Genomic DNA, 13,059 nt, shown 5'->3' with positions numbered 1-13,059 from the left:
CTATGATATACATGAAACACTTAGAACACAAAGCAGTAATATAGCTTGTTCAAGGTCATCTATTAATGAGAAAATCCAGAATTTGAACCAAGGCAGAATTTTACTGTTGACTCTCATCAACAGTCTTAAAGCTTCCATGAAGAATAATAGAGCATAAATCGGAAAGTATTAAAACATTGAGTTTTAATATTTCTCTGGGTGATAATATTGCCATTCATCTTTTCTGACAATGATAAATTCATGGATAAAGCTTGATTGGGAAGGAAGTCTTTCACTGGAAAAAAAAAAACTGAAGAGAAAGCACATTCAAACCAATTTTAAAGTAGCATTTGAGGAGCTGAGAGGAGAGCTGTCTCTTAACACAATGCTCCTCAAACTGCCTGTCACAAGAAACTTCCAAAAGGAATGCGTGGGGGAGGGGGCAGAGGGGACACAAAAAACCTGTGGTCACTCTAACTCCTTTACCAAATAAAAAATGGATTTTGAGAGCTACAGCATATCAGACGCTTGTCAAAATATCAGCCCAGGAGAAAGCTTGCCAAGAAGGAACTTGACAGACTGCATGCTTGGGGGAGCACAGGAAGCAGACGTTGTCACGCACGAGCATGCAGACAATTACAACAGAGACTAAAACAAAGTATTTCACTTGAAGAAATTCTAATAATAATAAAGAAAATTCAGTGTGTGTCAGTACACTACATTATCTCCCAAAGGGAATGATGCTATCAACTATTAGACACATTTACCCATCACAATTAATTTTGAAGGAAAAGATGTTCCAAGTCTGTCTTGTTACAAGTTATGAGGCATAGCATTTAGCCTAAATCCTATTTGTTTGCATCAGTTTCACACTGGTTTCAATTCATTCTGAAAGACTTCACTTTAGTGAGGAAAAAGCATATGGCAGTAAAAATTCACAATCCCTCTTATGTAATTCTGAAATCTAAAATTCTCTGTAGGGACACCTCTGTAGGGGTGCCTGGTTCAGTCAGTAGAGGCTATGACTCTTGTTCTTGAGGTTTTGAGTTCAGACCCCACATTGGGTGCAGAGATTACTTAAAAACTAATAAATTCAAAAATAAAATAAAATTCTCTGTAAAGTGATATTTTTAAAAATAAGTCTGGCATCACAATGCATTTGGATATAGAGGTGCCTGGCTGGCTCAGTCAGTCAAGCTTCTGACTCTTGATTTCCATTCAGGTTATGATCTCAGGGTTTGTGAGTTTGAGCCCCATGCTGGCAGCGCAGTCGGCTTGGGATTCTTTCCCTCTCTCTCTCTGCCCCTCACCTGCTCTTTCTCTCTCTCTCTCTCTCAAAATAATTAAACTAAAAAAAAAATGCATTTGGATATAGAATCTGACCTAACCTGACATGAGATTATGTATGTTTTTATTTATCACATTCAGTGTGAATATTCATATATTTTGTAGCAAAATGAGTTTAATTCTGTGGTCCTTTTCCAAACTCCATTGTGGGTGTTACATAATAAATTGTGTATATACCATATTACTTCTCTAAAATCCAAAAAATTCTGAATTCTCTTGTGCCTCTGGCCCCGTGGCTTTTCAATGAAGTATTGTAGACATGTACTGGCAAACTGAATGAACTGTGAACTTATTTTTAATTTGGATTATATTCATTTTATTCTCCTAGTTGCTTTGAGAAGAAACATTATTTATCAAGAGTTAAGTCTTTATGGAGCAGTCAATATTTAGTCTTTATGAATCATTCTTATTATATTAACAAAGCAAGATAAAGTGCTAACTTTTTTTAACATTGTTTCACAGAAAAATTGAGTTTTTCTTTTCTGAAGGCAGTTGAGTTAAAACTGAGATAGGTCAGGGCACCTGGGTGGCTCAGTCAGTTGAGCGTCCGACTTCGGCTTAGGTTGTGATCTCGCGCAGTCTGTGAGTTTGAGCCCTGTGTCGGGCTCTGGGCTGACAGCTCAGAGCCTGGAGCCTGCTTCGGATTCTGTGTCTCCCTCCCTCTCTCTCTGGCCCTCCCCTGCTCATGCTCTGTCTTTCTCTCTGTCAAAAATAAACATTTAAAAAAAATTTAAACTGAGATAGTTTCAAATCATTAGTGGTTTAGATATGAAAAGATTAGATACTTGTTAAAACAAATTCCTCAAACACATATATTTGCTACTACACAGCACAGTTTAAGTCTTAAAAAGGAAACCAGTAGAAAGACAAAAAGGACTGTTTCAAAGGGTAAAGTATGGGCAGATATACAATGTCCTGGAGAGTTTCAATAAAACTGGTAAATTACATACGCATTTGGTTACTATTTAACAGATCAAATAGGCTATCATACTTTAAAAGTCAATTTTCTTTAAGGTTTTAAAGTTTTATTGCATGTGCCAGATAAGCAGCTATAAAGTGATTGTACACTTAGCAGTTTTAGATTTTTGGCTAAACCTACAAAAGGAGGAACGACTGGTGTGAACTGTGAACTCTGACATGGCACAAAGGACATGCCCAACACTGTGCTGAGAGATTTGACCAAATTTTAACCTGGATTCCACCTGCACTAGACTATGTTCCTAATGATGACCCCAACTCCCGTGCTGAGTTTTGCTTAAGAAAACACAATGCTGCCAAACAACAATGTGCCCATTCTCTCCACCCACCTTGCCAACCATTTTCAGTAGTTCTCCACTTACCCCCATTCTGTAATTTTCCATCTACCCCCTTGTCCCTCTTTTGTTCCTCCCTTTTCATGACCCTATGTGCCCTTTTTTGTTCCCTCAGGCACCTTTGCCTTAGAGTAGAGCTCAGTTTATATGGAGTCTCCTCTACTGTAGTAGTCTGAATAGCATCTGTTCTGCTGCCTTGAATAAGTGTCCAGCACAGTTTTCCTTTGACACTGGTTTCTGGTATGGTGTAGAAGGACTTTGGAAGTCATCACTCTATCCTAACAAGTAAAAGTCTGGATAGAATGAAAAATCAGCATCTCTTCTTACATCTGTCAGAAAATTGAGGTCTCAGGACAAACCATTGCCCCCTAAATGGCAGAGGCAGAAAAGTAGATAGTCACACTTATTGAAGCAGAAACCCATGAGCAGAAGCTTTCATGGGAACCAGGGTTGGAATAGGAAATCTGAACTGAAACTGATGAATCCCTGGAGGCTTAGTGTGGACAGGTCTGAGAATTAAAACCTCCAGTCTTAGGAAGACCCCATATTTTTATAAATTTTATTTCCAGGAGCCTGACCAAGTTCTCTGAGTGAAGATTGGAGAAAAGTCCTATTCTGTTTCAGAGGGAGGAGAAAAGTAATCATTTTGAAACATGCATTCTTTTCTTAATAAATCTTGCTGTCAAGAGAAACTATTTTACTGGAGCCTAAGATACTGGTGGGGATGTAAAATAGTACAGCCACTTTGGGAGAGTGTTTGGTGGTTTCTTACAAAACTAAACATACTTTTATCCAGCAACCGTGTTCTCTGTTATTTACGCAGAGAAGTCAAAAATATTTCCACCTGAAAATCTGCACATGGATGTTTATAGTGGCTTTGTTCATAATTGCCCAAGCTTGAAAGCAATCTTTATTTATTTCTGCTTCCTTTCTTTATGGAGATTTGAGTTTCCGACCTCCATCCTTTACTTTTTCTCTGAAGAATTTCTTTTACTATTTCTCGCAGGGCGGGTCTACTGGCAACAAGTTCAGTTTTTGTTTTCCTGATATGGTGTAATTATTCACTTTTTATCCCCCAGCGAACATCCATCTCCAGACATAGTTAACAGAATTTTTTTTCTTATGATTAAGAACGTTTACGATTTTAGCAACTTTCAAATATGCAATGCAGTATTATTAATTCCACTTGCCACACTGTGCGTGGCATCCCCACGACTTACTTATTATATAACTGGAAATTTGTACCTTTTGATCACCTTCACCTGTGTTGTCTACCCTTCGCCTCCACTTCAGCGAGCACCAATCTGTTCTTCGTATCTATGAGCTTGTTTTTTTAAATCTACACATAAGTATGATCAGATGGTATTTGTCTTTCTCTGTCCAACTTATTTCACTTAGCATAATGCCCTCAAGATCCATTCATGTTGTTGCAAATGGCAAGATTTCTTTTCTTTTTTTAAACATTTATTTATTTTTGAGAGACAGAAAGAGACAGAGCATGAGTGGAGGAGGAGCACAGAGAGAGGGAGACACAGAATGGGAAGCAAGTTCCAGGCTCTGAGCTGTCAGCACAGAGCCCGACGTGGGGCTCCAACTCACAAACAGTAAGATCATGACCTGAGCTGAAGTCGGATGCTCAACCTACTGAGCCACCCAGGCACCCCTCTTTTCTTTTTTTCAATGGCTGAATAATACACGATTGTATATATCTTTGCTATATATAAATAATGTTGCAGTGAACATGGGAGTGCAGGTATCTTTTCAAGTTAGTGTTTTTGTTTCTCTTGGTAAGTGGAATTGCTGGATTATACTGTAGTTCTATTTTCAATTTTTTGAGGAACATCCACACTGACTTCCATAATGGCTGCATCAGTTTACATTTCTACCAACAGTGCATGAGGGTTCCCCTTTCTCTGCATCCTCACCAACACTTGTTATTTCTTGTCTTTTTCATGATAGCCATTCCAATTGTTGTGAGGTGATATATCACTGTGGTATTGATTTACACTATCATTCACTTTATGGGGTGCCTGGGTGGCTCAGTCAGTTGGGCGTCTGACTTCGGCTCACGTCATAATATCACAGTGAGTGAGTTCAAGCCCCGCATCAGGCTCTGTGCTGACAGCTCGGATCCTGGAGCCTGCTTTGGATTCCGTGTCTCCCTCTCTCTGTTCCTTCCCCACTAGCACTCTGTCTCTCCCAAAAATAAACATTAAAAAAATTACATTATCATTTGCTTTTGAAGGATAATTTTGCTGATAAAATTATAGTTTGATGGTTCTCTTCTTTTCCTACTTTAAATATTTCATTCTATTGATTTCATGCTTGCATGATTTCTGAGGAGAAGTTTGATGTAATTCCTATCTTTATACCTTCATAGATAAGGAGTTTTGTTTTACTGGTTTCTTTCAAGATTTTCTCTTTCCTTTGTCGTCCTGTGATTTGAATTTTTATACCCACATGTAGAGTTTTTGCTATTTATCCTGCTTGCTATTCTCCCAGCTTCTTGGATTTGTGGTTTGGTGTTTGTTATTAATATTAGAAAATTTTCAGCTATTATTACTTTAAATATTTCTTCTGACCCATTCTCTTTTTCTTTTCCTTATGATGTTCCCATTACACATATGCTATAACTTTTCTAATTGTCCCACACTATTTGAATATTATATTCTTTTTTTTTTTTTTAATTTTTTTTTTAACGTTTATTTATTTTTGAGACAGAGAGAGACAGAGCATGAACGGGGGAGGGTCAGAGAGAGGGAGACACAGAATCTGAAACAGGCTCCAGGCTCTGAGCTGTCAGCACAGAGTCCGACGCGGGGCTCGAACTCACGGACCGCGAGATCATGACCTGAGCCGAAGTCGGCCGCTTAACCGACTGAGCCACCCAGGCGCCCCAAATATTATATTCTTTTTAAAAAAATTCTTTCTCGGGGCGCCTGGGTGGCGCAGTCGGTTAAGCATCCGACTTCAGCCAGGTCACCATCTCGCGGTCTGTGGGTTCGAGCCCCGCGTCGGGCTCTGGGCTGATGGCTCAGAGCCTGGAGCCTGTTTTCGATTCTGTGTCTCCCTCTCTCTCTGCCCCTCCCCCGTTCATGCTCTGTCTCTCTCTGTCCCAAAAATAAAAATTAAAAACGTTGAAAAAAAATTTAAAAAAATTCTTTCACTTTGTGTGTCAGTTCAAGTTGAACTGAATGGGAAGTTTCTATTAAACAGATGGAAGTTTCTATTGACATATCTTCAAGTTCACTTATTCTTTCCTTGGCCGTGTCCAGTTTACTGATAAGCCCATCAGCGACATTCTTCATTTCTGTTTCAGGGCTTGTGACTTCTAGAATTTGCTTTTGATTCTTTTTTAGAGTTTCTATCTCTCTCTCTGCTACATTACCATTCTATTTTTGCATTTTGTTTACTTTTTTCCATTAGATCCTTAACATATTAATCACAGGAAATTATATTGCTGATTATTCAAAAATCTGTGCCATATTCAAATCTTATTTGGATGCTTGTTTTGTCTCTTCATATATATTTTTTAGACTTTTAACATGTGTTGTAATTTTTTGATGAAAGCCACACTTAATGTGTCAGGTTAATAGAAGCTGAGATAAATAGGCCTCGCACATGGAGTTTTATGTTACTCTGGCTAGGAGCTGGAGTATGTTAGATGTTTGCTATAGCTATAGTTTCTGGTAGTGCCCTTATGGTTTTCTTCCTCTGTTGTCTTTGGGTTTCCCTAAGAACTGTTTCTCAGATAGAGTCTGTCTTGTAGCCATATCAATTGAAATTCACTATTATTATACTAGAGCCTTGCTGATGTGATGATAAGGTGGTTAGGAGGAGAAATTTTTTTTTTTTTTTTTAATTTTTTTTCAACGTTCATTTATTTTTGGGACAGAGAGAGACAGAGTATGAACGGGGAAGGGGCAGAGAGAGAGAGGGAGACACAGAATCGGAAACAGGCTCCAGGCTCTGAGCCATCAGCCCAGAGCCCGACGCGGGGCTCGAACTCCTGGACTGCGAAATCGTGACCTGGCTGAAGTCGGACGCTTAACCGACTGCGCCACCCAGGCGCCCCAAAATGTTTTTAATCTTATGATTAAATCTCAATCTTTTAGTGTGCCTAAGTTTCTAGGCTGTGACCTTCATAGGTGTTTCTTAGCATTTTTTTTCTCCCTTTAGGTGAAATTGGAAAATAAGGCTCCCAGATAGATGAAGCTCTGATAAAGTAGTTTCTCTTGAATAGAAAGCCTTTGCTATGCAGAATATTCTGGATTTATTAAAATGGATACTTTCCCCCTGCCCCTGCCTGAAATAATAGGATTTTTTCCTTCAGACTTTCACTATGAGAATCTGTCGAGTTCCTGGAAGTAAAACCCGCAAAACACTGGGCCCCCACAAATTTGTCGCTCATAAACCTAATCCACACTCTTCCTCCAGCAATTGGTCAAAATTACCAATTAAGTTTTCTTATCAGTTTATGGCTCCAGTGGCTTTTGTTCCAGGTAAGCTGGTGTTGATTGTTATTCTCTATATTTGCCTGTGTCTTCAGATTTCAGGATGATCATTCCCTGTTACCTCATTTCTTCAATTGATTTAAGAAAAGTGATCTGCAGTTTGTTCAGCTTTTTCTCTTGTAAAGACAGAAGTGATAGTTTCCAAACTCTTTTCATGTTGGAACTGAAATTAGAAGTCCTTTATTGCATTTAAAAATACATCATGCAGAGGCGTCTGGGAGGCTCAGTAGGTTAAACGTCCGACTTCAGTTCAGGTCATGATCTCCCAGTTCGTGGGTTCGAGCCCTGCGTCAGGCTCTGCACTGACAGCTCAGAGCCTGGAGTCTGTTTTGGATCCTGTGTCTCCCTCTCTCTCTGCCCCTCCCCCACTCATGCGCTTGCACTCTCTCTCTCTATCTCTCTCTCAAAAATAAAAAGACATTAAAAAAATTTAAGAATACATTAGGCAAAGGCTTTTTTTCTCCATGGTATAACCATTTTAGTTAAGGTGTATAGTAATGGGAATTATTAAAAGAGCAAATGGGCTGAAGTGATCTTCAGGAATTGTTACTATCTGTTGAGTTAAAGAGTTTACTTAAAAATAAAACTGGAATTCTTTATTTTCATGAAAAGTATTTTTTGGTCTGAACTCTAGCTATATTTTTGAATAAAATAGTGTCAAATTAAGATAAAAATATCAATACAAACAGCTGATAAGTGTTATATTCCTTATAAATTACCTAGGAGATATGTATATATTTATAATATAGTTCTGTGGATTTTTTTTTGGAAGTTTACTTATTTATTTTGAGAGAGGGAAGGGCAGAGAAAAGAAGAAAGGGAATCCCAAGCAGGCTCCGTGCTGTTAGTACAGAGCCTGATGCAGGGCTCAATCCTACGAACTGTGAGATCATGACCTGAACCAAAATCAAGAGTTGAATGCTTAACTGAGTCACCCAGGTGCCCCAGTTCTGTGGATTTTTTTTCTTTAATCAAATGACCCAAGATTTTGAAGTTCATTTGCCTGGCACTGATTTAAGCACTGTGGATGTACCAGCCTTTAAGTACATTATAATCCAATTGGGAAGCTAAAACTAACACAAAACAGTGAGACACCAAGTGCAACAAACTGAACTGAACAAAGAAATGATAATATCTGTGACTGATTAGAGGTAGGAGATGACGGCTCAAACATGGCTCCAATTTGAAGAGGTATGTGGTTCTGTGAGATATGTTTTATTTGCACCATTGCCCACTGGCAGCTCAAAATAGATTTGCAAGTAATGTGTAGCTGGCAAACACTTACCCTAGTGAAATACAGCTGCTCCCCTGAGTCCCATGTGTGCCCCCACCTCGCAAACCCCATCCATTCCCAGCCCTCCCCACAGTCTCCTGGAACTTCCCTGTGATCAGGAAACTAACAGATTAACAGCTGGTACAACAGGAAGACTCTAGGACTCTTCTCTGGCACCCAAGGTCTTTTGGTTAGTTGATGTTAAAATTTTTGAGTAGAACTTTGTCTCTCTCTCTCTCTCTCTCTCTCAACCTCTCTCTCTCTCTCTCTCTCTCTCTATATATATATATGTATATGTATATATGTATATATATATATATACACACACACACACAAATCTATATAAATCTATATATATATTTTTTAACTTGTCTAGAAGATGACAATATATACACACAAAAAAAGAAATATTGAGTTTATCATTTAGATGCTGAAGAAATCCAATCAGATGGTTGGAAATTTCCAGTGTCATAGCATAGACAAAGTCTTAAACTAAGTGATAGTGACTGCTAACTTCTCCTTAGAAGGGCACGTCTCAGAACGCCCAGGAGTGTAGTGATAAAAAGGATAATGTAAAATCATCTCTCTTGAGTGATGTATACTTGGACCTTGTTTATCATTAAGATGTTGTACAATGCTAAGAGAGAGCATTGGTTTCAACTGAAGGGAAAAATCTATTGGATTTTATTTTTCTTGTATTGTGTAAATCAGGGGTCAGCAAACTACATTCTATAGACCAAATCTAGCCTGCTGCCTCTTTTTGTAAGTAAAGTTTTCCTGAAACACAGCCATGCCCATTTTTTTTACATATTGTCTGTAACTGTTTTTGAGCTATAAAGGAGGAGTTGTGCAGTTACAACAGAGACCATATGGCCTGCAAAGCAACAAACTATTTACTATCCGGTCTTTTACAGAAAAGTTTGGAAACTCCTGGCTTAAATGATGACAACAAACTTTTTAAAGCATCAGACCAAACATGCAACCTGCCCCAGGAAACCTTTAGTAAACAAGTCTTTTCAATTCTTAAGATATTATTTTTGTGAAAGCAATTACCAAAGGTTTAGTTGTCTGTGTTTTGCATTTTTCTCTTATCAAGAAAAGTTGCTATGCATTGCTTTTTTTTAATTTCATTTTTTTTTCTTTTTATACCCTTGCTGCTTGAAAATTCTCCTCCTAGACTAGTTAAATAAAATATTGGAATTCAATGTCATGTCCACAGTTCCTTTTAAATTTCCACTGACACTAAAATGCATTTTGTGTTATGACATTTCTCATAAGAGCTAAGTGTTGGAATAGAAGATAAAATATCAGAAGACATCTAATAACCAGTTTTATCTAGCAGAATCCTGAAGTATTCTCCTGAGTTCAGGAGGTGAATGGATATTCTAGATAATGGAGCAACACTTCAGAGATTTTTATTTTTTCCTTCTTCCTTCTAAAATAAGTATTCACTTCATGAGTTTAAATAACCCTATAAGATTCTCTTGAAAGAAATATTTTATTTTAAAAGCTAGAAGCTTTCACTCAATTATCCATTAATTTTATTGTTGTCATTTAATAAATGGCGATTTAAAATTAAGAACATTAATACAACTGTGTCCTAGGAAATAATTGAGTTGTAATACAACAGCCCTTTCAAAAAATTAAATTTCCTATCAAATGAGGATCAGTTGGAGTAACCAAATGCATAAGTGCCCTTGATTAATATTTAAGAATCTTTATGAATACATTTGCATTCATATGTATTTTGAAAACACTGTGAAATTAGTTCTGATTTGAAATAAAGATTTGAGGGAGAGTATTTATATGCTTCCACTTTCACCTTATATTACAACAAAAGGTAGGTTTTTCAATCAAATGAGAAACTCAAATTATTAGAACCATGTGATAAGATTTAAATCCACTGATTATTTTGCATATCCACTAAATCTAACTTAATTATAATTTCCTTGAATTTTTAATAAACTGTTATAAGCGCATATCAGATATTTGTTCAATTATTTTAGTGCAGGGAATTCTGGGTGTTATAGAAACAAAACGTGGTTTATGCCACCAAGGAGTTTATAATCTTAGGAAAAAGATTAAAAATATATATGAAAACAATCATTTACTCATTCAACAAATCTTTAGCCTGTACTTGCTGTGTGATTAGCATTGTCTGTGAGCTAGGCCCGAGGAATGCAGCAGTATACAGAATAATCTTGCTTTCATAAGACGTGATACAGAAAAAGCTGAGTGAAAAAAGCCCTAGAAGTAACAAAACATACTAAGAGAGACTAGAGCAGGAAAAAAATAAAGAATTTTGGCTGTTTAGGATAGGAGTTGAGGTAGAAAAACTTCATGGTAGATGAGGCCAATGAGTTGCATCTAACAGGATGATAGAATTCAACTCTGAAAGGGCATTCTGGGAGCTGAGGGGAGAATGGGTCATGGTGCAGAACTTAGAAATTTGTATGTGGTATGTGTAAAGAATAGCAATTATATTAATCACGTTGGCAACTTTGTTTTCCCGTTTCTAATAAAGTTAAATACCTCCTTCACCATGTAGCAATTCCACTTCTAGGTGTTTACCCAAGAAAAAGGTATGCATATGTTCACAAAAAGAGTCACAAGAATATTCATATTAGCTGTGTTACTAATAGTCCAAATTCTCATCAAAAGGAGAATGGATAAACTATGTTATATCTATAATAATAAAAATAAATGAGCTGCTTATACATGCAGCATAAACGTGTGAAATCTTCAGAGATGAATCTCATTAACATGTTGAGCTAAGTAAGTCAGACAAAAGAGTATACACTGAATGATTTCATTCAAATGAAGTTCTGGAATAGACAAAATGAATCTATGATGATAGAAATGAGAGTAGTTTTTGCCGCAAGGTATGGGAGTAATTTGTCTGGAAAGGAGGTGTGAGAGAACTTCCAGGTGATGGAATTTTTCTAGCTCTTTATCTGGATGATGGTTATATGAGTGTACACATTCATCGAAATTCATGAAACATTTGTACATTTCACTGCATGTAAATTTTACCTCAGTAAAGTACTGCTAGTATGGGAACAGACTAGTTCAACAGTGATGAGAGTACCCAACACATGGCAACCTAGTGATTTTCATATAATAGCAAAAATTTTAATAAAGAGCATGAAAGTAGTTGTTTATTCCAACTGGTCTTGTTTTATACAATCAAAGTAAGAGGCAAGATTAGCTACTGAAAGAAGTGAGGGTTTAAGGAGAGAGAAAAGTTAGGAAGAACTGAATATGGAAGGGAATTATGACACACTGATAAGATCAGCTAGTGTATTTCTTATGGGGTTTTAATGTCATTGCCGACAGTCATGTAGCCTGATACACTCAGTTGATTAGATCGTGGGGAAGTGAGCCCATCTCTGCAAAGACTTGAAAAAAACAAATTGAGCAGATTAACAAATAAATCATGGACTATTTGACAACAACTTCTTATGTCCACTTTTAATGTTCTACCTGGATATAAATTAGGTTTCATTGCATCTGGTGCCTCTTCTTAATTAATTATGGTGTGGAGTTGTGTCTTATTTCTACTTATTGTATTTCATTCTGTGTCTCATTTTTCAGCTGGTTTCAAAGAAGAGAGTGGAGCAGAAATGATCCTGCTCCTCCGCTTTTAATTGGAAGTCTCCAGAAATACTTTTTCATATTAGCATTTTCTCAGTGCAGGGTGTAGAAGCATGTTGGAGATATTTGTGATATTAACTCATGCTTAGCGTTGCTTATAAAAGATGTTCCTGATAAGTTCTTTAAAATGCCTAGAAGACACCTGGAATGCAGGCTTTGGAGCTGGCCTGATCTATATGGCCTTCAGAAAATTCTCTTTGTTTCAACTTCCTTGTATGTAAAATGGATATATCTAATAATTACCTGGAGGGTTGCTTTGAAAATTACAACTGATATTTAAGGTGGCTATCAGAGTACCTGGAACAATGGTAGGAACACAGCAAATATCAACTATAATTGTTAATTGGTGAGTTTGTTGAGGTCTTTTTACAACTACAAAGCTTGACTATTATGCCTACACTCTATAGTCCTTCAATTTGATTTGGCTTTGGAGATAACTAAAGAGTTAATTTAGTATTTATTATAATTTTTAACGGTACTAAATACATTGTCCTCTTTTTTGACCAGAGAAAGTTATATAATCTAAATCAAGAGTCAGCAAGCTTTTTCCATATAGGGCCGGGTGGTAAATATTTTTGGCTTCAAGTATCATATAGGTTCTGTGGCATCTACTCATCTCTGTCATTGTAGTGAGAAAGCAGCCACAGAATGTACACAAGAGGGTGGCTACATTCAGTGAGACTTCATTTACCAAAGTAGAAGACAGGCAAGATTTGGGACACAAGTCGCATTTTGATGTTCTGAATTCTGGTAGATCCCATATTACATGGCATTTGTTACTCTTTTGCCTAATAATGATTACTTCCAGTGATTTTATTTTATGGAGGAGGCTGCTTATACTTTTTGATGGTGTTTCAAACATGGAGTTATTTTTAATGGTCCTGGAGATGCTGTATATATTCCACCCCCTCCCAGTTTTGTTGAGGTATAATTGACATAATTATAAGATATTTAAAGTATACAATGTGGTGATCAAACA

Source organism: Lynx canadensis, chromosome F1 (genome assembly GCF_007474595.2).
Source record: "Lynx canadensis isolate LIC74 chromosome F1, mLynCan4.pri.v2, whole genome shotgun sequence".
NCBI lineage: Eukaryota > Metazoa > Chordata > Mammalia > Carnivora > Felidae > Lynx > Lynx canadensis.
The sequence above is the reverse complement of the archived record's forward strand: the minus strand, read 5'-3'. Positions refer to the sequence as shown.